This window comes from Pantherophis guttatus, chromosome 1 (genome assembly GCF_059756535.1).
Source record: "Pantherophis guttatus breed Tessera chromosome 1, ASM5975653v1, whole genome shotgun sequence".
In the NCBI taxonomy this organism is placed as follows: domain Eukaryota; kingdom Metazoa; phylum Chordata; class Lepidosauria; order Squamata; family Colubridae; genus Pantherophis; species Pantherophis guttatus.
Genome location: NC_142063.1, coordinates 345,488,866 through 345,516,371, shown reverse-complemented (window position 1 = coordinate 345,516,371; position 27,506 = coordinate 345,488,866). Strand labels below are relative to the sequence as shown.

Here is a 27,506-nt window from a genome sequence, read left to right as displayed (position 1 = left end):
CATAACTGTCTGGTTGGGTTCTGCAACCCAACGAGACAGACACGGACTTCAGAGGATCATTAGAACTGCAGAAAAAACCACGGCTACCAACCTGCCTTCCATGGAGGACCTGTCTACTCCACGAGTCAAAAAGAGGGCTGGGAAAATATCTACAGACACTTCGCATCCTGGACATAAACTCTTTCAACTCCTACCCTCAAAACGACGCTATAGAGCACTGCACACCAGAACAACTAGACACAAGTTTTCCCGAACGCCATCACTCTCCTAAACAACTCATTCCCTCAACACTGTCAAACTATTTACTAAGTCTGTACTACTATTAATCTTCTCACATTCCTATCACCCATCTCCTCCCACTTATGACTGTATGACTGTAACCTTGTTGCTGGTATCCTTACGATTTATATTGACTGTTTCCTAATATGATTTGACTGCTTATTTGTTCTCTATGGCTATCATTAAGTGTTGTACCTTAGGATTCTTGACGAATATATCTTTTCTTGGCTAATTGGCCACTCCCCTAGCCTATTTAAGGAGGAATGCCGCTTGCAACAAGCTGTAGAGAACAACTTTAGTTCTCTCTCCTTCGTGTCTGCAAAATTGCTTCTGGGCTTTAGATTGCCTCGATCGCCTCCCACTGACCGGTACGCTCCCACAGAGGATCTCCTCAGGGTGCCGTCAGCCAAACAATGTAGACGGGTGACCCCCAGGGGGAGAGCCTTCTCTGTGGGGGTTCCTGCCCTCTGGAATGAATTGCCCCCGGACATACGAAGGATCCCCGACCTCCGCGCCTTCCGTCGTGCAGTGAAGACCCTGTTATTCCAGCAAGCCGCTCTGATGGGATAAATGGTTTTAATTTGGCTTTAATGGGGTTTTAAAATTGGTTTTAAATGAGAGTTTTAAATTCGGCCTATGATTTAATTATTTTAATCTGCTTTTAAATTCTATTTTGTACATTGTTTTTATTATGGCTGTTCACCGCCCTGAGTCCTTCGGGAGAAGGGCGGTATATAAATTAAATAAAATTAAATGAAATAAAAAAATAAATAGATACCCAGTTCCTGCAACCATTCATCGTATGTTTTAGCCTCCATTCCCTGAATCGTTTTTGTTGCTCTTCTCTGCGTCCCTTCTAGAGTCTCAACATCCTTTTTTAATGACGCGATAGAGCACTGCACACCAGAACAATTAGACACAAGAACATTTTTGAACGCCATCACTCTGCTAAACAAACAATTCCCTCAACACTGTCAAACTATTCACTAAGTCTGCACTACTATTAATCTTCTCATCGTTCCCACCACCCATCTCCTCCCACTGATGACTGTATGACTGTAACCTTGTTGCTGGTATCCTTACGATTTATATTGATATTGTTTCCTGATTGCTTAGTTGTACCCTATGGCTATCATTAAGGGTTGTACCTTATGATTCTTGATCCGGGTGGATAAAAATCAATGATTTTTTTAAAAAAAATAAAAAAAAATCAGATTTTTTTTAATCTAAATTGGATTTTTTTGATTTAAATCAGATTTTTTTTTTATCGAATTTTTTTTTTTTAAATTTGATTTATATGCCGCCCTTCTCCGGAGACTCAGGGCGGCTTACAGTGCGTTAAGCAATAGCCTTCATACTTTTGTATATTTATACAAAGTCAGCTTATTGCCGCCACAAACTGGGTCCTCATTTCACCTACCTTAGAAAGGATGGAAGGCTGAGTCAACCTTGAGCCTTGAATTTATTTTAATAAAAAACTTTTGGGGTAAAAATCTATCGTGAGATAGTTTTCTATTTAAGATACATAAATAATTTAGTTTCTTCAGCATGAAATGGAGCTTAGTTATGTAGCATGAGGCTGTAGATTCTGCAACACTGGGACTATCGGTGAGTCAACAGTGGGTCAAAGGAGTAGCAGAGATGACAGTTGCTCTTTAACAATTATGATTTAAATCGAGTTGATTTAAATCAAGCCTTTTTACTAGGGATTTAAATCATGATTTAAATTGTGATGTAAATCCACTCGATTTAAATCAAATCCACCCTGTTCTTAATAAACATATCTTCTCTATTTATGTACTCCGAGAGCGTATGCACCAAAGACAAATTCCTTGTGTGTCCAATCACACTTGGCCAATAAAAATTCTATTCTATTCTAATAAGTGAGGGGGACGCTTTCTATCGTAGACCGGTAGAAGGAAGTCATCCGTCGTTGTTCCACCTGATTTTTCGGCAAGACCCTAAGGAAATGGAGTCTTTGTTGAGCCTTCCTGACCATCTGGAATGTGTTATTTTTCCAGGTGAGATCTTGGCTGAGGTGGACTCCCAGGAATTTGAAAGAGGAGACCCTCCCCACACAGGAGACCCCCTCCTAATCCCAACCCTCCTTGATGGAGAGTCGGGCAGGTTCCTGTCTCTGCTTCCGGAAGTCTAGCATCATCTCCTTGGTTCTTGCTGGTGTTTATTGAGCACCATGTGGATAACTTCTGGACTTCTTCCCTGTATGCTAATTCGTCTCCTCCTGTGATAAGACCCAGTACGGTGGTATCATCTGCAAACTTTATTATCATGTTAGATGGCTCAGAAGATAGGCAGTAGTATGTGTACAACGAGGACAGGTAGGGACTGAGCACACAGCCCTGAGGAGAGCCGGTGCTGAGCTTCAGGGAGGAGGATGTGAAAGACCCAGACCTCACTGTTCCCCAGCCAGCATCCTTTAAGACGTGTGGACTTCCACTCCCAGAATCCCCCAGCCAGCATGTTTTAAGAAGAGTGGACCTCCATTCCCAGAATTCTCCAGCCAGCAGGCTTTAAGAAGGGTGGACTTCCACTCCCAGAATTCTCCAGCCAGCAATGCTTTAAGATGGGTGGACTTCCACTCCCAGAATTCCCCGGCCGGCATGCTTTAAGATGGGTGGACTTCCACTCCCAGAATTCCCCAGCCAGCGTGCTTTAAGATGGGTGGACTTCCACTCCCAGAATTCCCATATATCTGGATAATAGCCAGATATTGGAAATTAGATGTGAATTTTAGAATAGAAGAATGGTATTGTGAAATGTGGGAATTAGCTTTAAATGATAAAATGACATGTGATATTAAAATTAGAAATGGTGACTATAAAGAAGATATTTTCTGGAAAATTTGGAAACCATTTGTGGACTATGCGCTGGGAAAATTGGATGCTTCGGTACCTGTACCCCGAGAACGTGGATTTTGGCGATCATGAGGATATATCCGAAGAACCAAATCTTCCTTTCTTATGTATAGCACAGGGTGAAATATTGTATACGTTGTTTGTAATGTTAGTAATTTAAAATATAAAATGTTAAAAAAAAAAAAAGTTTAAGAAACTCATTGTTAGAATGCTTGTCATAATAAATTGCTTTTGCTGTTGGGCTTATTGCTGGCCTCCCAAAAAAAAAAAAAAAAAAAAATTAAGAAGGATGGACTTCAACTCCCAGAATTCCCCAGCCAGCATGCTTTAAAAAGGGTGGACTTCAACTCCCAGAATCCCCCAGCCAGCATGCTTTACAATCAATGGACCAGACAGCAGGAATCTCAGAGCACCCAGCCTTATCCCTCATCCTGTCCTACCTCGCAGGGTTGTGGTGCAGACAAAACAGCCAGGAGACCCCACCCTGCATACTGAGCCTCCTTGCTGGAGACATGAGAGCCATTGTCCACAAGAATACATCCTCCATGTTGCCACTGACATTCAAAGCACGTCGTTCGGCCCCCGAGTCGACTCCGTTCCCGTTTCTCTGGCCACAATTTCTCCCTTTCTCCCTCCGATTTAAGGGGGGGGGAAGAAAATCTGGAGTCCCAACCCCGCCCCCATCATAAAACATGTGGTTTCCACAAGGCAGAATTGTGGGGAGGGGGGTTTATCCCTCTACGTCTCAATTTTGGCATCTTATGGGCTTCCACTGCATTCTTTGGTGCAGCTTAGCAAAACCCCGAGAGACGGCATAATACCGCCTCAGATCTGCTGGACTCCGGAGCCAGATGTATTTCTTGACCTGCCTGACATGCCGATTCAACCACGAAACATGGCTTGAATCCTAAACAGGCCAGGAATCAAGAGAAGAGCTGCATTGCCGAACCATCGGCGCGGTGAAGTCCCAAATCAAAATTCAGCCGAGAAGGATGGTGGGAATGGACGGGAAGGGAGGGCGCCTGGAGTTACCGCTTGAACAATATTCCTTTGTGCTGATTTCTTTTAAAGAGGGGAGGGGGCTGCAAAACCCCATCGGGGTGACCCCCAACCCATTTCCCATGCCGCCTGGCTGATTTCGGCAAAAGGCTTGGCTCGCTTTCGAACCGAGCAGCCGATGAGAACGAAAAAAAAACAACAACCAGATTTATACATATATACTCCTTGAGTTACGAGCATTCGTTTAGTGACCGTCGGAAGTGACAACAGTCCTAGAAAAAAGTGGCGTACGGCCGTTTTCCATACTTACGACGATTGCAGCATCCCCGTGGTCACATGATTAAGAGGCTTGGCAACTGGCATGTACTTATGACGGTTGCAGTGTCCCCAGGGATATGTGATTTCCCCACCCCCTTTGGAGACTTTCTAACAAGCAAAGTCAGTGGGGGGGGACCGGATCCACTTAACAACGGTGTGACTCACTTAACAACCTTTGCCAGCTGGCTTCCGACAAGCAAAATCCACGGGGAAAGGGCAGATTCACTGACTAGCCATGTTCCTAATTTAATAACTGTAGGGATTCACTTAACGACCGTGGCAAGAGAAGTCGTAAAATGGGGGCAACTTAGCAATGGTCTTGCTCGGCAATGGACAGTTTGGGCTGAATTGTGGTTGTAAATCAAAGACTTTATTAGCTGTAATAATAATAATAGTAGTTGGAAAAGAGTTACCAGAACTACTGCATTTTATTTTACTGTTCTGAATAAAGAAACACCAGCTACCAATTTATTATTTTCTGGCCTTTTTCCCAGCTAAAATGATCACAACGGATCAGCCACTTTCTAGATTTTCAACAGGTTTTTCTTTTGCTTTGTTTTTGCCAAGGCTTCCTCCAGAGGCTGAGAATTTTAAATTTTCTGGATTTAAAACAGAACCTTCTTCTTCCTTTTCCCAACTCTCAAAGATCATCTCAACCCCTGATGACTACAGGAAAGGAGGCAAAGGCATGTATAAAGTAGAAGCATTGAAATCCAATTTTTATTTACTACCTGAAAACAAAACAGCTCTACAATTAGAGAGTGGCACTTATTAATGGATCCGAGAGTGGTTTACTCTCGGATCCACAGCACTTAATAAAGGCAAAAAAAACCACACCCCAAAATGCTGGAAAAAACTCAAGAGAGATAAACTACCTGATTGCAACTGAGAAAGAAAGAAAGAAAGAAAGAAAGAAAGAAAGAAAGAAAGAAAGAAAGAAAGAAAGGGAGGGAGGGAGGGAGGGAGGGAGGGAGGGAGGGAGGGAGGGAGGGAGAGAGAGAGAGAGAGAGAGAGAGATGGGGGAGGGAGGGAGGGAGGGAGGGAAGGAAGGGAAGGGAAGGGAAGGGAAGGAAAAGAAAGGAAAAAAAGGGAAGGAAGGATGGAAGGAAGAAAGAAAGAAAGAGAGAGAGAGAGAGAGAGAGAGATGGGGGGTGGGAGGAAGGGAGGGAGGGAAGGAAGGGAAGGGAAGGGAAGGAAAAGAAAGAAAGAAAGAAAAAGAAAGGGAAGGAAGGATGGAAGAAAGAAAGAGAGAAAGAAGAAAGAAGAGAAAGAAAGAAGAGAAAGAGAGAAAGGAATAAAGGCATGAAGGAAAAGGAAGGAAAGGAAAAGAAAGAAAAAGGAAAGAAAGGGAAGGAATGATGGAAGGAAGGAAAAGAAAGAAGAAAGAAAGGAGAAATGAAAGAAAGGAGAGAAAGAGAGAAAGGAAGGAAGGCATGAAGGAAAAGGAGGGAAAGAAGTTAAAGAAAGAAAAAAGAGAGAAAGAAAGAAAAGAGAGAAAGGAAGGGAAGGAAGGAAAAAAGAACAAAAGAAAGGAAGGCAAAGAAATAAAAAAGAGAGAAAGGAAGGAAAGAAGGAAGGAAGGAAAGAAAGAGGAAGAAAAAGAAATAAAAAAGAAAGAATGAAAGAAAAAAGAACAAAAGGAAGGAAGGGAAAGAAGGAAAAGAGAGAAAGAAAGGAAGGAAAGAAGGAAAAGAAAAACGAGAGAGAGAAAGGAAAGAAGGAAGAAGAAGAAAAAGAAAGAAAAAAGAACAAAAGGAAGGAAGGGAAAGAAAGAAAAGAGAGAGAGAGAGAAAGGAAGGAAGGAAGGAAAAGAATGTAGAGAGAGGAAGAAAGAAAAAGAATGAAAGGAAGGAAGGAAGGGAATGAAAGAAAAAAGAGAGAAAGAGAGATCTCGACATCCTCTGCTCCTCCAAGATATTTCTGGGAGCGCCACATAAACCCATCACCAAAGGAGAATTTGAACCCAGGACTCCTTAAATTGCCCTTCGGTCTTTTACACCCCATACCCACAGCAGTTCTCAGACATACAGGCAGTCCTCGACTTAAAAACATTTGTTTAGTGACGTTTCAAAGTTCCAGTGGCCCTGAAAAAAGAGACTTATAACCAGTGGTTATAATCCAATTTTTTTACTACCGGTTCTGTGGGCATGGCTTGGTGGGCGTGGCAGGGAAGGATACTGCAAAATCCCCATTCCCTCCCCACTCCAGAGGAAGGATACTGCAAAATCCCCATTCCTTCCTCACTCCTGGGAGAAGGATATTGCAAGATCTCCATTCCCTTCCCACTCCTGGGAGAAGGATATTGCAAAATCCCCATCCCCTCCTCCTTCCCCACTCCTGGGGGAAGGATATTGCAAAATCCCCATTCCCTCCCCACTCCTGGGGGAAGGATATTGCAAGATCTCCATTCCCTCCTCACTCCTGGGGGAAGGATACTGCAAAATCCCCATTCCCTCCTCACTCCTGGGAGAAGGATACTGCAAAATTCCCATTCCCTCCTCACTCCTGGGAGAAGGATATTGCAAGATCTCCATTCCCTTCCCACTCCTGGGGGAAGGATATTGCAAAATCCCCATTCCCTCCTCACTCCTGGGAGAATGATATTGCAAAATCCACATTCCCTCCCCACTCCTGGGAGAAGGATATTGCAAGATCTCCATTCCCTTCCCACTCCTGGGAGAAGGATATTGCAAAATCCCCATTCCCTCCTCACTCCTGGGGGAAGGATACTGCAAAATCCCCATTCCCACCCCACTCTGGGGCCAGCCAGAGGTGGTATTTGCCGGTTCTCCGAACTGCTCAAAATTTCCGCTGCCGGTTCTCCAGAACCTGTCAGAACCTGCTGGATTTCACCCCTGCTTACGACCATTTTTTCACATTCCCGTGCTCTCACATGATCAAAATTCAGACGTTTCCCAGCCTGTTCACATTTATGACGGTCGCAGACACTCCCGGAGTCATCCCCTTTTGCGACCTTCCAACAAGCAAAGTCCACGGGGGGAGCCAGATTCGCTTAACACCCCTGTTCCTAATTTAACGACTGTCGTGATTCACTTAACAACGGTAGCAAAAAAAAAAGGTCGTAAAATGGGAGAAAACTCACTTCACGAATGTCTCGCTTCGCAACGTAAATTCGGCTGTTGTGGTCGCAACGCGAGGAGTACCCGTAAGCTCCTCAGGCCCGGCGAAGTGCCTTAGTGAGTTTGTGCGTTTTTGTGTACGTGTGTGCACGCTTCTCCCAACGTCTTTATACAGCCAACGTTTCCGTTTTCATTTCTTGCTGCGGCCGCATCCGTCCATCCGTCCACCTGATGGATTAAATGGGCCTCTTGGCTTCGTTTCAGCTTGTCCATAAAGTACTAATAACACGCTTAATATTATTTTATTTTTAAAAAGGGACCGATCAATAATGCAACCCCGGGGGCTGGCGGGTGGGGGACGGGGAAATACTCAGCAGAAATACTGAAAGTTTAGCCACAACGGTTCCATGTCTCCTTCCCACCAACCCAGATCCAAATTTGCTGAGTTCACCGAGTTACTGTTGTGTGCATTGTGTCCAATTTGGAACACGGCTCGTCGCCTCTGTTGTTGAAGGACGAAATGCTTTTCCTCCCCGTCTGGATTTTTTTAGAAGAGGGTCTGGGGTCTCCGTGCCTCCTTGCGAGTTTCGCCGGGAGGGCGCATTAGATTAGATTAAGAGAGTGGGAGGGGACCTTGGAGGTCATCTAGTCCAACCCCCCCCCCCCCGCCCAAGCAAGGAGACCCTACACCCTTTCTGACAGAGGACAGTCCAGTCTCTTTCTTGAAAGTCTCCAGGGATGAAGCTCCCACAACTTCTGAATAACAGAATAATAACAGAATAAACAGAGTTGGAAGGGACCTCGGAGGTCATCTAGTCCAACCCCCCGCCCGAGCAGGAAACCCTACACCATTTCTGACCGATGGCAGTCCAGTCTCTTTCTTGAAAGCCTCCAGGGATGAAGCTCCCACAACTTCTGAATAACAGAATAATAACAGAATAAACAGAGTTGGAAGGGACCTCGGAGGTCATCTAGTCCAACCCCCCGCCCGAGCAGGAAACCCTACACCATTTCTGACCGATGGCAGTCCAGTCTCTTTCTTGAAAGCCTCCAGGGATGAAGCTCCCACAACTTCCGAAGGCAACTTCTGTTCCATGGGGTTGATGGTTCTCACCGTCAGGAAATTCCTCCTTATTTCCAGGTTGAATCTCTCCTTGGTCAGTTTCCATCCATTATTCCTTGTCTGGCCTTTGATTGCTTTGGAGAATAGCTTGACCCCCTTCCTCCTCTCTGGGGCAGCCCCTCAAATATTGGAAGATGCTCTCCTGTCTCCCCTGGTCCTTCTCTTCACTAGACTAGCCATGTCTTCTGTCCATCTATGGTTCATTCAGATGTCTTTCTTTCTTTCTTTCTTTCTTTCTTTCTTTCTTTCTTTCTTTCTTTCTTTCTTTCTTTCTTTCTTTCTTTCTTTTCTTTCTCTCTCTCTCTCTCTCTTTCCCTCCTTTCCACCTTCCTTCCCTCCCTCCCTCCCTCCCTCCTTCCTTCCTTCCTTCCTTTTGCTTTGGAAAATAGCTTGACCCCCTTCCTCCTGTCTGGGGCAGCCCCTCAAATATTGGAAGATGCTCTCCTGTCTCCCCTGGTCCTTCTCTTCACTAGACTATCCAGGCCCAGTTCCTGCAACCGTTCATCGTCTGTTTAGTCCCCTCATCATCCTGGTTGCTCTTCTCTGCACTCTTTCTAGAGTCTCAACATCTTTTCTATAGTGTGGTGACCAAAACTGGATGCAGGACTCCAGGTGTGGCCTTACTAAGGCTTTATAGAGTGGTGTTAGTACCTCACTTCATCTTGATTGTATCCCTCTGTTAATGCAATTTAGGATTGCATTGGCTTTTTTGGCTGCCGCCACACACGGCTGGCTTAGGAAGCCGGATTTGCAACTTGACGGTGACATCCTAGGTTCGTGATGGCGAACGCGGAGCTATATTAGTGGGCACGCGAGGTCCCACCGGAAGTTGGCCATTTCCAGCCTCCGGGGGAAAGCCATTTTTTACCCTCCCCATCCTAGAGTGAGGTTCCTAGAGACTCTGGAGCCTGGGGAGAGCAAAAAACGGGCCTTCCGGTCCCACCGAAAGTTGGCAAATGGGCTGTTTCCAGCCTCCGGAGGGCCTCCGGAGAGCCTCCAGAGGGGTGGGTTCTAAATTTTTTTACTACTGGTTCTGTGGGCGTGGCTTATTTTGTGGGCATGGCTTGATGGTCATGTGACAATTCTTTAGGATTTAGCAGAGGTAGTGCTTGCAGAGCTGTACCGATCTACCCATTTATTTTTTGCAGGCACTGATCTACCCATTTATTTTTGCAGGCACTGATCTACTCATGTATTTTTGCAGGCACTGGTCTACCCATTTATTTTTGCAGGCACTGATCTACTCATGTATTTTTGCAGGCACTGGTCTACCCATTTATTTTTGCAGGCACTGATCTACTCATGTATTTTTGCAGGCACTGGTCTACCCATTTATTTTTGCAGGCACTGATCTACTCATGTATTTTTGCAGGCACTGGTCTACCCATTTATTTTTGCAGGCACTGATCTACTCATGTATTTTTGCAGGCACTGATCTACTCATTTGTTTTCTTTTATCACTGATCAGCTGTAGGGTGGCCCTTTGAAGCCCCTGGGCAAGAGTTTAAAGAGTTTTTTTTCCCTCTAGCCAGCAGCTGGGACTCAGGAGGCAGCAATAGATTGGGAGTGGGGCCAAATAAAAGGTAAGAATAACGCGGGGGGTGGGTGGGGGGCATGGGGCTGGATGGAGGGGCGTGGGGGGCAGAACCGGTTTGGTGACATCATATCGTCACCGCTACTGGCTCGGGAGAACCGGGCCGAACTGGGAGGAACCCACCACTGATGCAGCTCAACCTGCGTGAGTGGCAGGCTTGCACACGCCTGCATCTCGACTCATACAATGGCAGGCTGGCATGTAGTACACAGGTGCATACGTGTGTGAGCTGGCTCACCTTTCACATAACTTGAGCTGTGTGCGCACGCACGCACATACCAGACCGACATACAACCCAGTTCCTCTCCCCCACCCCCCCGCACCCAGCCAGGCCACCAAGCCACAAAGGTTGGGGACCACTATTGTAGACAACAGAACACGTACACTTGCACTCATTTAGTGACCGTTTGGAGTTACAACAGCAGTGGAAAAAGTTACCATTTTTCACACTAGTTGACCGTTGCAGCATCCCCAGGATCAAAATTTGGACTCTTGGCAAATGACTCCTCTTTATGACAGTTGCAGTGTCCCCGGGGGGGTGGGGGGGAAGGTGTCACGTGATCCCCCTTTTCGCGACATCCTGACAAGCAAAGTCGACGGGGAAGCCAGATTCATTTAACAACCGTGTTACTCACTTAACAGCTGCAGTGATTCCCTCGACGACTGTGGCAAAAGAGGTCGTAGAACCATGGGGCGAAATTCATTTAACAATCTGTCTTGAGTAGCAACGGGAATTCTGGGCTCAATTGTGGTTGCAAATTGAGGACTGTGGTTTCCCGTTACGTTGACCCTACACGGTAAGCCACTCAATCTATTTTCCCTGTTGCGTATTGTCGCGCTGAGAACTGAGCCTACACTTCTATAGAAATGGATAAAGGAATCTATGCAGTGGTGAAATCCAAATTTTTTTACTACCAGTTCTGTGGGTGTGGCTTGGTGGGCCTGGTGTGGCTTGGTGGGTGTGGCTTGGTGGGCATGGCAGGGGAAGGATACTGCCAAATCCCCATTCCCACCCCACTCTGGGGCCAGCCAGAGGTGGCATTTGCCGGTTCTCCGAACTGCTCAAAATTTCTGCTACCGGTTCGTCAGAACCTTCTGGATTTCACCCCTGAATCTACGGAAACGGAATGCGTGGATAACAAGTTTGTAAGTTTGTGATTTTGCATCCTTTTCCCTTTTATGTTTTCTGGGAAGAAATTTAGCAAAAGAAAGTGGAGGATTGAGCGGGAAGGAAGAATTTGAGGGAGCCCGTTTGGTGTCGTGATTAAGGCACCAGGCTAGAAAGTCGGAGACTGTGAGTTCAAGTCTTGCCTTATGCATGAAAGCCGGTGAGATGACTTGGGGCCAATCACCAGGAGATGGGGAGTTCTAGTCCCACCTTAGGTATGAAAGACGCCTTGAAGATTTGAGGCCAATCACCAGGAGACAGGAAGTTCTAGTCCCTAGTAGGGACTAGTAGGCATGAGCACGGACTGGGTGATTGGGCCAATTACCAGGAGACAGTGAGTTCTAGTTCCACTTGTAGGCATGAGCAAGGCTGGGTGATTGGGCCAATTGCCAGGAGACAGTGAGTTCTAGTTCCACTTGTAGGCATGAGCACAGGCTGGGTGATTGGGCCAATTGCCAGGAGACAGTGAATTCTAGTTCCACTTGTAGGCATGAGCACAGGCTGGGTGATTGGGCCAATTACCAGGATACGGTGAGTTCTAGTCCCGCTTGTAGGCATGAGCACAGGCTGGGTGATTGGGCCAATTACCAGGAGACAGTGAGTTCTAGTTCCACTTGTAGGCATGAGCACAGGCTGGGTGATTGGGCCAATGAGTTCGCCCAGGCTGGGTGAGTTCTAGTTCCACTTGTAGGCATGAGCACAGGCTGGGTGATTGGGCCAATTACCAGGAGATGATGAGTTCTAGTCCCACTTGTAAGGCATGAGTGCGGGCTGGGTGATTGGGCCAATTACCAGGAGACTGTGAGTTCTAGTCCCGCTTGTAGGCATGAGTGCGGGCTGGGTGATTGGGCCAATTACCAGGAGACGGTGACTTCTAGTGCTAGTTTAGGCAGAAAAACTTGCTGGGTGACTTTGAGCCAGTCCCTCTCTCTCAGCCCAATCCACCTCACAGGGGGGTTGTTGTGGGGAAAATAGGAGGAGGAGGAAGGTCTGTTGGGTATGTGTGACATCTTCAGTTATTTGCAACAATAAGAAAGGCAGGATACAAATAAAATAATTATCTCGGCTACTTTTTCTGGATTGCGGTGTTCAATTTTATTATCGCCTCCGACCGTAGTATACACATTTATTTCAAGGTGTATAGAGTGCCCTTCGATTTTAAATAAATGTTTGGGCCAAGTTGATCTGCCAAAAAAAAAAACTACCTCAGGAAGATTTCATCCCAAAAAGAGACGCATAATTTTGGGGTGACCAGCTCAGTAGTAAGTTTCCCGCTCAACCCAGCCCCCCGGATAACGTCGCAGAAGATACTTGCGGATTTCATCGTAGACAAAAATGAGCACCGAGAATGGGAGAGCACACAGCCACCACGTCACGCGGAGCGGGTACATGCGTAGGGCCACCTCCATTCCTGGGCAGTAGGAGAGAAACGCCGCCAAGGTGGTTTCTTCAATCAGGCCGAAGACCATAATCTCGTTCCTCATGCCCTGGTGGAAAAGGGACAGCTTCCTGGTCTTGCAAATGATGAGATCGGCCCACTGGACGATCACGATGCTGATGAAGAAGGCCGTGTGACAGGTGTACTCTATCACTTTCCGCTGCTGGTACGTCCACTGCTGGCCGTAACTGTCTTCCAGGTCGTTGATGGTATGGTCGTCCCATTCCAGGCGGATCCCCAGCAAGGTGGACGGCAGGAACCCGTTCTCGGCCATGATGACGAAGTAGGTGAAGAACCCGGCCAGAGCTTGCATCATGCCAATCTGTCCGTACGCCATGCTGATCAGGCGCTCGTTCACCAGCTTGTCCGTCTTGGCATTCCGCGGCTTCCTCTTCATGATGTCACTCTCGGCTTTCTCGTAGGCCAGGGAGATGGCGGGCACCATGTCCGTGCCCAGGTCGATGCACAAAATGGTGATGGTGCCCAGGGGCAGCGGGATGTTGAAGATGATGAACAGAAGGAAAGGGGAGATCTCCGGAATGTTGCTGGTCAGAGTGTAGGCAATGGACTTCTTCAGGTTGTCAAAGATCAGGCGGCCTTCCTCCACGCCGGTCACGATGGAGGCGAAGTTGTCATCCAGGAGGATCATGTCGGCAGCCTGCTTGGATACATCGGAGCCTGTGATGCCCATGGCAATGCCAATGTCGGCTTTCTTCAGGGCTGGGGAGTCGTTCACCCCATCTCCGGTCACAGCGACGATGGATCCCTGCCTCTGACACCCTTCGACGATGATCAGCTTCTGCTGCGGGGACGTGCGAGCAAAGACGATCTCGGAATGACTCGAAAGGATCTTATCCAGTTGTTGGGAGGTCATGTCCTTAAGTTCGGAACCATGAACGACGCAAGCCTCGGCTTCCCGGGGATCGACTTGGCTGACTGGGATATGCAGCCGGGCTGCGATGTCTTCGACTGTCTCGCTGCCTTCAGAAATGATCCCGACCCCCTTGGCAATCGCTTTGGCAGTGATTGGGTGGTCGCCCGTGACCATGATCACTTTAATTCCAGCGCTGCGGCACTTCCCAACTGCATCCGGCACAGCAGCGCGAGGCGGGTCGATCATGGAGATAAGCCCCACAAAGCACAGCTTGGTGGTGGGGAAGTTAGGTTTGTCCACGTCGAACTTAAAGCCGCGCGGAAACTGTTTGTCGGGGAGGTAGCAGTGGCAGAATCCGAGCACTCTCTCGCCTAACCCCCCGAGATAATTGTAGGTGTTCAGAAAAGCTTCTTGTATGTTCTTGTCCAGGATCACTTCTTTTCCTTGCAAAAGGATGGTGGCGCAACATTCCAAGATCCGCTCTGGAGCGCCCTTCATCACCAAGAGATGACCTTTGGACTTGTCTGCAGCTTCATGGATGGAGAGTTGGTACTTGTTGGTGGAGTTGAAGGGGATCTCGGCTACTTTGGGATTCTTCTCGCGCATCTCCTTGACGGAGCCCCAGGATAGCTCGATACACTTAAGGAGGGCCGACTCGGAGGCGTCTCCGGTGGTCTCCTTCTTGGCAATGGGGATGTTCTCCTGGTCTGCTTTGAAGTCTGCCCTGTTGCACAACCCCGCAATGTGGGCCAGGGCCAGCCACGTGGGTGAGCGCGTGTTAAATATGGCCCCGGCGTAAATCTCGGTGATGTTGGCTTCGTAGATCTCATTGTCAAACCACAGGTGGGCAACGGTCATGCGGTTTTGAGTCAGCGTTCCGGTTTTGTCCGAGCAGATTGTGGAGGTGGACCCCAGGGTCTCGACGGCTTCTAGGTTTTTCACCAGGCAGTTCTTCCGCGCCATGCGTTGGGCAGTGAGGGTCAGGCAGACAGTGACAGTGGCCAGTAGACCTTCTGGGACATTCGCCACGATGATACCGATCAGGAAGACGACGGCTTCCAGCCAGTCATAGCCAAGAATCATGGCCAAGATGAAGAATGTCACTCCTAGGAAAACGGCGACTCCGGTGATGATGTGGATAAAATGTGCTATTTCCCGGGCAATCGGTGTACGGCGTTCGGTCAAGCCGGAAGCCAACGAGGCAATGCGACCCATGACTGTGTAGTCCCCTGTCAAGATGACAATGCCCCGAGCTGTGCCTTCAACACAATTCGTGGAGAAGAAACAGATGTTTTGGGTCTCCAGCGGGTTCTCATTGGTAAACTCGGCCGAACGACTCTGGGGTTCTGACTCGCCGGTCAGAGAGGAATTGTCCACTTTGCAACCGGTGGCAGAGATGATCCTTAAGTCCGCAGGAATCCGATCGCCCCCTTTGACCTCAACCAGATCTCCCACGACTACAAACTCAGCGTTGATCTGCAGCTTTTCACCATCCCGGATCACCAGGGCTTGCTGTGGAACCATGTGCTTGAAGGATTCCATAATTTTGGAACTTTTGGCTTCTTGAAAGTAGGAGAAACACCCGGTCACGATAACCACGCCGGATAGCACAGCGCCCAGATACAGGTTGTCCTTCTGTACTCTCGCGCCCATTATGTTTTGCACCCAGTACGCCAGAAAGCAAAGAATCGCGCCGATCCACAGTAGGATGGAAAACCCGCCGAAGAGTTGCTTGCAAAATTTGACCCACTCCGGCGTGGTTTGCGGAGGAGTGAGGGCATTTAGGCCATTCTTTTCCAAGGTCTGGGCAGCCTGTGCCCTGGTCAGTCCTTTGGCGAGGTCCACCTCATACTTAAGGCTGAGTTCCTGAAGAGACAATTTGTGATCGTCAAGGGTCACCTCCTTCTTCAGTTCTTCCAGCTCTTCTTTCCCTCTGGGTTTTTTTTTCTTGATTTGGGATTCCTTCTTATTCATGGTGGAGTTTGGGTCCGCCGAGCCGATCCTCCAACTCTTAGATTGCCCACTTTAGAGGAGGACGGTGCAGCGCCAGGGGAAAGGAAGGGGACAGGAGAAGAAGGAGAGAAGGAGGACTTCTCTCCAAAAGGGGACGCAGAAGAATGAGAGGTTCTCCAAGGAAAACCCAGCAACCCTCCAAAGCTTGGCCTCCTGGGGACTCAACTCCATCAGTAGCCTCAGAAGGACAGATCCATCGTCCCTGCCGTTGGGTAACCCAACAATGCCTATCTCTTAGCAACCAAGAAGTAACTGCCTCCTCCTTTGGTGATGTCATAACTCCTAGCAACTGACGGAATAACAGAGATGGAAAGTACCTTGGACATCATCTTGTCAAATTGCAAGGCCCATCAGCCAGATCTAGCCCATGGGGCTGCCATGGAAACAGCGAAGGCCCACGGTGCCTCTGCCAGCGAAAACGGAGCTTAGGAGGACCACACACGGCCTTCCCGAGCTCCGTGGCAGAGTTGCAGGAGGCTGTTCACAGGCGAAAACGGAGCTCGGGAGTCTGTTTTCGCCGGCAGAGCGCTTGGGCCAACACAGGCGCCCCTGACATGAGTGACATCAAGCAGGCCACGCCCACTCAGCTCCCCCCCCCCCGCCCCGAGGTCAAGCACAACCCCAATGCGGCCCTCAATGAAATTGAGTTTGACTCTCCAACCCCCTGCTTAAGCGGGAGAAGCTACAGCAGTGTTTCTCAACCTTGGAAGCTTGAAGATGGGGGGACTTCAACTCCCAGAATCCCCCAGCCAGCGCTGCTGGCTGGGGGATTCTGGGAGTTGAAGTCCCCCCATCTTCAAGCTTCCGAGGTTGAGAAACACTGCCTTAAGCATAAATAATTTCGAATCTGTCTTCCCGATTGACGTTGCTTGTCAGAAGGTCGCAAAAAAAGTGATCACATGACCCCGGGACCCTGCGACCGTCATAAATATGAGACAGTTGCCAAGTGTCTTGAATTTCGATCACGTGATGGTGGGGAATGCTGCAACGGTCGTAAGTGTGAAAAACGGCCGTAAGTCACTCTTCCCAGTGACGTTGTAAACTTCGAAAGGTCACTGGATGAATATTTGTAAGTAAAGGACTTGTATGGGTTGGAGAAGGATTTAAAAAAAAAAAACTTTTTGATTCTTGGAAAGAAAAGATAAGACGGTGGGATTCTTTCTGCCGGTCAGAAAACAGACCACGATGGGACTAAACCTAGCAAAAGAAAGATATGACGAGTTCAGGAAAAAGAGTCCCCCCCAACGCACCCCTAAAAGAGAGACAGAAGGGCAGCGGCTTCCCAGGTTGATGGCTGCTCCAATCTAAGATTTATGCAAGTGTTCATCAATTGCAGTGGTAGATAGGAATGGAGAATTCTGGGAGTGGAAGTCCACCCATCTTAAAGCATGCTGCCTGGGGGATTCTGGGAGTTGGAGTCCACCCATCTTAAAGAATGCTGGCTGGGGGATTCTGGGAGTTGGAGTCCACCCATCTTAAAGAATGCTGACTGGGGGATTCTGGGAGTTGGAGTCCACCCATCTTAAAGAATGCTGGCTGGGGGATTCTGGGAGTTGGAGTCCACCCATCTTAAAGAATGCTGACTGGGGGATTCTGGGAGTTGGAGTCCACCCATCTTAAAGAATGCTGGCTGGGGGATTCTGGGAGTTGGAGTCCACCCATCTTAAAGAATGCTGGCTGGGGGATTCTGGGAGTTGGAGTCCACCCATCTTAAAGAATGCTGGCTGGGGGATTCTGGGAGTTGGAGTCCACCCATCTTAAAGAATGCTGCCTGGGGGATTCTGGGAGTTGGAGTCCACCCATCTTAAAGAATGCTGCCTGGGGGATTCTGGGAGTTGGAGTCCACCCATCTTAAAGAATGCTGCCTGGGGGATTCTGGGAGTTGGAGTCCACCCATCTTAAAGAATGCTGGCTGGGGGATTCTGGGAGTTGGAGTTCACCCATCTTAAAGAATGCTGCCTGGGGGATTCTGGGAGTTCGAGTCCACTCCTCTTAAAGCAGGATGGCTGGGGGATTCTGGGAGTGGAAGTCCACCCCTTTTAAAGCAGGCTGACTGGAGGATTCTGGGAGTTGGAGTCCACCCCTTTTAAAGCAGGCTGACTGGAGGATTCTGGGAGTGGAAGTCCACCCATCTTAAAGCCTGCTGGCTGGGGAATTCTGGGAGTGGAAGTCCACCCATCTTAAAGCAGGCTGGCTGGGGGATTCTGGGATTTGGAGTCTATCCCTCTTCCAGTTGCACTGGAATGAATGCTTGCTTGCCTGTAGATATTAGTATGTACATGACCCAAATGGCCCAAGCCCGCCTGGAGCGTCTTCCCTTCCCGTCTCCCTCCTCCCCACAGGACCTGGCTATCGATCTGAAGGTCAATGGCTGCCACGCGCTCTCTCTGGCGTGTTTACGGCGTCTCTCCCGAGCTGAACCGCGGCCACTTAGCAACAATTGACTGCAATCTGTTCGTTTCGCTGCCTCTGCCTTTGCAAAAGGAAATTAATAAATCCGCACAAGAAGAGTTCTGCATTATTCCGCTCGCTCTCTGCAAGACACAACCTTTTATCAGAGATGAGATTGGGGGTGGGTGGGTGGCGGGGAGGTGGTCCTTGGTGCTCTCTGAGCTTGGAGGTTTCCTTCCAGATGTTTCGTTACCCAAACTAAGTAACATTGAAAACATCTAAATGTCACGAAAAGGGCTCCAGAGTTTATTTTGATGCCTTGTGGTCTCCATTGAAATATCAGGATTTTACGCAATTTTTGGGGTTAAGTTTGGGAGTTCTTTGGTGCCCTGATGATGTTACCTAGTTGGGTCATGCAACGTCTGCAAGAAAACAACCAAAGGATCCCACAATTCTCCTCCTCCTCCCCTTCCTCCCCCCTTCTAGCACTGATGATGTTACCTAGATGGGTCATGAAACATCTGCAAGAAAACGAGCAAGCTCAGAGTGCACCAAGGACCTCACAGTCCTCCTCCTCCTCCTCACTTCTGGCACTGATAATGTTCCCTAGTTGGGTAATTAAACGTCCGCAAGAAAACCACCAAGCTCAGAGAGCACCAAGCACCCCTCAATCCTCCTCCTCCTCCTGCCCCCTTCTAGCATTGATGATGTTATCTAGACGGGTCATGAAACGTCTGGAAGGAAAGCAATGGTTATTAAGTTTCACCAGGTGGGCTTGGCCTAACTTTCTCCCTCTTTTTTAAATAATTTTAATATTTTAATATGTTTAATATTTTTAATGCTCAAAGTTTAAATTTGTTTTAAATTAACTGGAGTTTTAATCTGTCTGGGCCAAACTATTTAATTCAATTTTATTTCTGCTTTTTAAATTTTGTATCTATGTATTTTATTGTTGGCTGTTCACCGCCCTGAGTCCTTCGGGAGTAGGGCGGTATACAAATCAAATAAAAGTAAAAAGTAAGTAAAGAGGACCACCTGTGCAATAAAAACAATAGGCAGCGCCTTAAGAAATATTTTGCCACCCGCATTCATTTCAAAAAGCAGGGAGGCCCCGGGAAAAAAATAAACTACAATGGAACCCGCCAACGTCAATCTGCCCAAAAGACAGATCAGCGGCAGGGGGTGGAAAGAGCCCCCTGATTTATGATAACGGTTGCCGGATTTCATTGTCACCATTTTCAAATCTACAGGATGGATCATGCGTGCTTCATTGTCTTTTTATTGTGCAGCTGGTGCCCATATGGCTCCTGCTAACAACATTCTATGCACAGGAGTGGGTATAAGATTATATGTGTGTGTGTGTGTGTGTGTGTGTGTATGCGCATATTCTTTCTAGCCAGGTTCCACCTACGTAAGCTAAGTTGTTCCTCAGCCCTAGTTCTGTGAAATCTCATTCACAAGTTTCTGGGCTTTTTGTATCCTGCTGAAAAGCAACAACTCGGTGCTGGAATTTGGGAGACTCAAATAGCTATTTCTGCCTTATAAGGCGTCATCAGTGAGCCACACCCTCTTCTCAAGTATCCTCCATTGTAAAGGTACAATGTGTCTTTTTCTTTTTTCGTAGGCTTTTATGTGCATATTCTTTCTAGCCAGGTTCCACCTACGTAAGCTAATTTGTTCTTCTTCAAGACACATTGTACCTTTACAATGGAGGATACTTGAGAAGGGGGTGTGGCTCACTGATGACGCCTTATAAGGCAGAAATAGCTATTTGAGTCTCCCAAATTGCAGCACAGAGTTGTTGCTTTTCAGCAGGATACAAAAAGCCCAGAAACTTGTGAATGAGATTTCGCAGAACTAGGGCTGAAGAACATCTTAGCTTACATAGGTGGAACCTGGCTAGAAAGAATATGCACATAAAAGCCTATGAAAAAAAGAAAAAGACATATATATATATATATATATATATATTGTCTTCTTAAGTTTTCGCGGGTGTGCCTATGCAAAAAATTAAAATCTCGGGTGTTTTCCCGCGTCATTGTAAATAAGTTGGTTAAAATGTTTAAAATTCTGGTTAAAATCTCAGCTTAAAATTTACTTATTTGCAATGACGCGGGAAAACACCCGAGGTTTTAATTTTTTGCATATATATCGAAATATATACTGTATATATTAGAAAGGTGGGGGAAGAAAAACAGAAGCCTAAAGGAAAACCTGGGTCTTGCCAGCTTTTAAAGATTTTCCTTTTGAAGATTTAATTCCAACGTTTCGATGTTTTTATAGACTGTTATAGATAGATAGATAGATAGATAGATAGATAGATAGATAGATAGATTATAGATAGATAGATAGATTATAGATAGATAGATAGATTATAGATAGATAGATAGATAGATAGATGATAGATAGATAGATAGATGATAGATAGATAGATAGATTATAGATGATAGATAGATAGATAGATAGATAGATAGATAGATAGATAGATAGATAGATAAGAGAAGAAAGCAAATACTTTGCCTCTACGGGGAGGGAACATATGGTAAGGGTGTGGCTAACTGATGAGGACCAATCAGTCCGAAATAGATCTATATTAGTCTCCCAATAAGGCAGCAAAACGCTTGCTTGCTGTCTGAAAAAGCCTAGGAAAACTTGGCTTACATAGGAAAATACCCAGCTGAAGAAAAATACATATAAATAATTTATATTTTATAAATTAATAATTTATTAATAATTTATTTTTATATTAATAATAATTTATTAATAATTTATTTATATAAATAAAATACATATGAAATGAAATGAAATAAAATAAAACAAAACAAATATACGGTATATATAAAATAATACCCTGTTTTCCCGCAAAATAAGACATCCCCTGATAATAAGCCCAATCGGGCTTTTGAGCGCATAGCAATAAGGCCAAGCGCTTATTTCAGGGTTCAACAAAATATAAGACAGGGTCTTATTTTCAGGGAAACACGATATATATATAAAATAAAATAAAAATAAAATATACAATAAAATAAAAATAAAATATACAATAAAATAAAAATTATTTATTTTCTGAGGTGTTTGTATGTAGGTCTTTGGTTATTCGGGTTTTCTCCCGCGTAAAATTGGAGGTGTCTTGGCAACGTTTCGACGAAGTCTCATTAGTCATCTTCAGGCTGGTGTTTTCGGCAGCTAGAAGCACGAAGCTTCTCTTCCACTCCTCTTAAAGCATGGCTAGCTAGGGAATTCTGGGAATTGAAGTCCACCCATTTTAAGCATGCTAGGTGGGGAATTCTGGGAGTGGAAGTCCTCCCCTCTTAAAGCAGGCTGGCTGGGGGATTCTGGGAGTGGAAGCCCACCCCTCTTAAAGCATGCTAGGTGGGGAATTCTGGGAGTGGAAGCCCACCCCTCTTAAAGCAGGCTGGCTGGGGGATTCTGGGAGTGGAAGTCCACCCCTCTTAAAGCATGGCTGGCTGGGGGATTCTGGGAGTGGAAGCCCACCCCTCTTAAAGCATGCTGGCTGGGGGATTCTGGGAGTGGAAGCCCACCCCTCTTAAAGCATGGCTGGCTGGGGGATTCTGGGAGTGGAAGTCCACCCCTCTTAAAGCATTGCTGGCTGGGGAATTCTGGGAGTGGAAGTCCACCCCTCTTAAAGCATTGCTGGCTGGGGAATTCTGGGAGTGGAAGTCCATCCATCTTAAAGCATGGCTGGCTGGGGGATTCTGGGAGTGGAAGTCCACCCCTCTTAAAGCATGGCTGGCTGGGGGATTCTGGGAGTGGAAGCCCACCCCTCTTAAAGCATGGCTGGCTGGGGGATTCTGGGAGTGGAAGTCCACCCCTCTTAAAGCATGGCTGGCTGGGGGATTCTGGGAGTGGAAGTCCACCCCTCTTAAAGCATTGCTGGCTGGGGAATTCTGGGAGTGGAAGTCCACCCATCTTAAAGCATGCGGGTTGGGGGATTCTGGGAGTGGAAGCCCTCCCCTCTTAAAGCTCCTGAGGGGCTGAGAAAGGCAGCTCTGAGCCAGCTGCCACCGCAGAAACTGAATCTTCCCATCATCCTGGCAGCCAAATAGCTCAATTAATATCCCACCCAACGAGCAAATCCAGTGCCAGCTGTGCAAAAGCTCCCTGAAGCCTTTTTAGCTAATGGCCTCCAACAAAGATGATAAAAACAAAATTTCCGGAGCGCATCCTTGAAATAAACCGTGGTTGAGAATGCAATTTGCAAAACGGGGCCCGTGGTGAGGGAGGGGCCGAAACACCTGCGTTTCTTTCTCTTCTCCAAACCCACCTGATTATTTCTTTCCAAGCAGGTAAAAAAAAAAAAATACAGGTAGTCCTTGACTTACAAACATTTGTTTAGTGACCATGTTTTGATGACGATCTGTCCCGCCCATGCAACAGCTTCCTTAATTGTTGCCAGAGCTGCTCGATATAAATATAGGTAGACCTCGACTTACAACATTCTGTTTAGTGACGGTTCAAAGCAGTGTTTCTCAACCTTGGAAGCTTGAAGAGGGGTGGACTTCAACTCCCAGAATCCCCCAGCCAGTGCTGCTGGTTGGGGGATTCTGGGAGTTGAAGTCCTCCCCTCTTCAAGCTACGAAGGTTGAGAAACACTGGTTCAAAGACACAACGGCCCTGAAAAAAGTGACTTATGGCCAGTTTTTCACACTTACGACCTACGGCATCCCCGTGGTCACGTGGTCAGGTGATCAAAATTCAAATGCTTCATATTTATGACGGTTGCAGCGTCCCGGGGTCAGGAGATCTCCTTTTGTGACCCCCCCCGCAAACATGTCAAGTCAATGGGGAAATCAGATTCATTTAACGACTGTGGTACTAACTTAATAACTGCAGTGATTCACTTAACAACGAAGTGGCAGAAAAGGTCATAAAACGGGGCAAAGCTCACTTAACGACCGCCTTGCACAGCAACAACAGAAATGTTGGGCTCAATTGTGGTCGTAAGTCGAAGACTACCTGTAATTTTCCTTGCTCGCCTTTTCATTCATTTATTTATCAATAAATCAAATCATTTAACAACTGCAGCGAGGGTGTCCTGGACTTACAACCGTTTGACGTTACAATGGCACTGAAAAAAGTGATTTACAACCATTTTTTCTCACTTATGACCACTGCAAAATCCCCGTGGGTCACATGATCAACATTCAGACAAGCGACTCATATTATGACGGTCGCAGTGTCCCCAGGTTATGTGATCCCCTTTTGCGACCTTCGGATAAACAAGTGTCACTTTTTTCAATGCTGTGTAAGTTCCAACAGTCACTACATGGACTGTTGTAAGTCAAGGACTACCTGCAATTGAGTTGGAAGGGACCTTGGAGGTCATCTAGTCCAACCCCCTGCCCAAGCAGGAGACCCTACATCATTTCAAATGAATTTTTGTTTTCAAATCTCTTCTTAAAAACCTCCAGTGATGGAGAAGGAAGGAAGGGAGGAAGGGAGGGAGGGAGGGAGGGAGGAAGGAAGGAAGGAGAAGGAAGGAAGGGGAAGGAAGGTAGGTAGGGGAAGGAAGGAAGAAAGGCAGGCAGGAAGGAAGGGGAAGGAAGGAAGGAAGGGGAGGGAAGGAAGGAAGGGGAAGGAAGGAAGGGGAAGGAAGGAAGGAGGGAAGGAAGGAAGGGGAAGGAAGGAAGGGGAAGGAAGGAAGGAAGGGGAGGGAAGGAAGGAAGGGGAAGGAAGGAAGAAGGGAAGGAAGGAGGGAAGGAAGGAAGGGGAAGGAAGGAAGGAGGGAAGGAAGGAAGGAAGGGGAGGGAAGGAAGGAAGGGGAAGGAAGGAAGAAGGGAAGGAAGGAAGGAGGGAAGGAAGGAAGGGGAAGGAAGGAAGGAAGGAAGGCAGGCAGGAAGGAAGAAGGGAAGGAAGGAAGGGGAAGGAAGGAAGGGAGGGGAAGGAAGGAAGGAAGGGGAAGGAAGGAGGGAGGGAAGGAAGGAAGGAAGGAAGGAAGGAAGGAAGGAAGGAAGGAAGGGAGGGAGGGAGGAAGGAAGGAGATCCTACATCATTTCAGACAAATGGCTGTCCAATCTCTTCTTAAAAACCTCCAGGGATGAAGTACCCACAATTAAGATGCTCTTAAGAAATGTTGGACGTAACCCTCCCCTCCTATTTTAACCCTAAAGATGCCTTTTTTAAAATTCTGTGATGTTTTCAATGTTGTCCATTTTATGGATTGCTTCTCTTTCCATCGTACCCCACCCCGAGTCCCATTTGTCTGATGGGCAGCTCTATAAATCGGTTGAATAAATAAAAGTAAAATCGCATTTCGGCTACGTTGGCTAGAGATCTGGAGGTGTTACCCTGAGAGCTTCCAGAGGGCACCAGGTTGGGGAAGGGGCCTTTTTCACCAACTCGCTCTTTGGTGCCTGTTGGTTTGGGCAAGAAACAAAAAAAAAATATCCATTTATTCTGCAAAAAGAGAGAGAGAGAGAGAGGGAGAGAGAGAGAGAAGTGTGACTCAGTGCCAACCACCATCCGTCACTGCTGGAGTGAAAATGCTTCTTTTGTTATGAAGACGCAATTCCTGCTTTTGAATAATAGATGCAGAGAGAGATAAAAAAAAAAAAACACTAGATAGGAAGGCTTCAGGCTCCTTGGTGTTCTCTGAGCTTTTCTTGCAGACATTTCATTAACAAACTAGGTAACGTTATCAATGCCAGAAGGGAGTGCGGTTGGCGGAGAGGAGGAGGAGGAGGAGGAGGAGGACGACGACGACTATGGGATATGTGGTGTTCCTCTGAGCTTCGTTGTTTTCTTGCAAACGTTTCATGACCCAACTAGGTAACAACATCAGTGCCAGAAGGGAGGGGGGGTGGCGGAGAGGAGGAGGAGGAGGAGGAGGAGGAGGAGGAGGAGGAGGAAGAGGAGGAGGAGGAGGAGGACGACGACGACTATGGGATATGTGGTGTTCCTCTGAGCTTCGTTGTTTTCTTGCAAACGTTTCATGACCCAACTAGGTAACAACATCAGTGCCAGAAGGGAGGGGGATTTAAGGGGAGGAGGAGGAGGAGGAGGAGGAGGAGGAGGAGGAGGAGGAGGAGGAGGAGGAGGAGGAGGAGGACGACGACTATGGGATATGTGGTGTTCCTCTGAGCTTCGTTGTTTTCTTGCAAACGTTTCATGACCCAACTAGTTAACATCATCAGTGCTAGAAGGGAGGGGGGTTTAAGGGGAGGAGGAGGAGGAGGAGGAGGAAGAAGAGGAGGATGACTGTGGGGTTCTTGGTGCTTTCTGAGCTTGGTTGCTTTCTTGTGTATGCTTTCACACACACTTTATTTATTTATTTATTTATTTATTTCATTAAACTTTATTAAGGTTTTTAAAAAAAACAAAAACAAAAGAGAAATAAGAAGAAAAAACAAACAAACATTCAAACAATAACATAGAACAACATAAACATAATACAGATTTTCAATTTGTATCGGATGTGCAGTGTTTTAACTATTTACATAGATAATACTTGGTGACATTTTAACTCACTTTTAACCATTATTTAACACACATTTATTTATTTATTTATTTATTTATTTATTTATTTATTTATTTATTTATTTATTTATTTATTTATTGAATGACATTCATATGCCGCCCTATCTCCGAGGACTCAGGGCGGCTCACAAACAATAAAAACCGCCCGTTAAAAATATAAAATACATAAGTGCACGGATATAATTTATATTAAAACATACACGATTGCTTTTCCTGGCCCTCCCCATAAAGTCAAACCAAGCTCCCTGGGAGAAAGCAGGGCAGTAGGATCCGCACCCAGCACCGAGGCTCCCCCGACGGAGGCTGTATATTTCAACCTATTAATTGCCTGGCCACAGCCAGCCATCTGCTAACCGCTCTTTGCAAACCCACCTCTGGATAATTCAATCAAACAAAAACAGGAGTAGAGGAGGGGGGGTGGTGGAAAGAGGGAGGGGAGAAAGAAGCCCCCCCCCCACACACTTCCCGTGACTCATAACTCATTCCCGAAAGTAATTATAGTTTTTATATCCCCCTATCGGAAGGCAACGGAGTTTGTCGGGTTTTATTGGCTGGCGCAGCGATTTCTTGCCAAGGTCACCAAGCCCAAAAAGGAGCTGCGGGTTTCTCATTTGCAAAACACCGAAGGAAGCCCAGGAGAGGAAGATCCGGACCAGCGTTTTAAAAAAATAAAAATAAAAAAAAAATTGGATAAAGGTAGTCTTCGACGTGCAACGGTTCGTTTAGTGACCGTTTGTCGTTACGGCGACGCTAAAAAGAAAAGGATTAGGAACGTTTTTTCACCTATAGGACCGTTTTAGCGTCCCCAGGATCGTGCGATCAAAATTCAAATTTCGTCCCGTCCTAGGCATAAAAAACAGCTGGGTGTCTTTAGGCTAATCACCAGGAGACTGTGAGTTCTAGTCCCGCCTTAGGCACGAAAGCCGGCTGGGTAACTTTAGGCTAATCACCAGGAGACGGTGAGTTCTAGTCCTGCCTTAGGCATGAAAGCTGACTGGGTGACTTTGGGCCAATCACCAGGAGACGGTGAGTTCTAGTCCCGCCTTAGGCACGAAAGCCGGCTGGGTAACTTTAGGCTAATCACCAGGAGACGGTGAGTTCTAGTCCCGCCTTAGGCATGAAAGCTGACTGGGTGACTTTGGGCCAATCACCAGGAGACGGTGAGTTCTAGTCCTGCCTTAGGCATGAAAGCCGGCTGGGTGACTTTAGGCTAATCACCAGGAGACGGTGAGTTCTAGTCCCGCCTTAGGCATGAAAGCTGACTGGGTGACTTTAGGCCAATCACCAGGAGACGGTGAGTTCTAGTCCCGCCTTAGGCATGAAAGCTGACTGGGTGACTTTGGGCCAATCACCAGGAGACAGTGAGTTCTAGTCCCGCCTTAGCCATGAAAGCTGACTGGGTGTCTTTGGGCCAATCACCAGGAGACGGTGAGTTCTAGTCCCGCCTTAGGCATGAAAGCCGGCTGGGTGACTTTGGGCCAATCACCAGGAGACGGTGAGTTCTAGTCCCGCCTTAGGCATGAAAGCTGACTAGGTGTCTTTGGGCCAATCACCAGGAGACGGTGAGTTCTAGTCCCGCTTTAGGCATGAAAGCTGACTAGGTGTCTTTGGGCCAATCACCAGGAGACGGTGAGTTCTAGTCCCGCCTTAGGCATGAAAGCTGACTGGGTGACTTTGGGCCAATCACCAGACGACGGTGAGTTCTAGTCCCGCTTTAGGCACGAAAGCCAGCTGGGTGACTTTGTCCCAGTCCTCCTCTTTCCACCCAACCAACCTCACAGGATTGTTGTTGTGTTGCAAATAGGTGGAGGAAGAAGATGTGCTGGATATATTCGCCACCTTGATTTATTGGTAAA

At 47.1% G+C, this 27,506-nt stretch overlaps 1 protein-coding gene and 1 pseudogene across 2 annotated transcripts in view; both read right to left on the bottom strand.

Moving 5' to 3' along the window:
* The window catches only part of LHFPL7 (LHFPL tetraspan subfamily member 7), a 98,915-nt gene that overhangs the window by 20,535 nt on the left and 50,874 nt on the right, over positions 1 to 27,506 (bottom strand). The window lies entirely within an intron of this gene.
* Positions 12,508 to 15,941, bottom strand: LOC117657954 (sodium/potassium-transporting ATPase subunit alpha-2 pseudogene; annotated as a pseudogene). Its single transcript, XR_015731639.1, has one exon. The product of XR_015731639.1 is annotated as a sodium/potassium-transporting ATPase subunit alpha-2 pseudogene (transcript).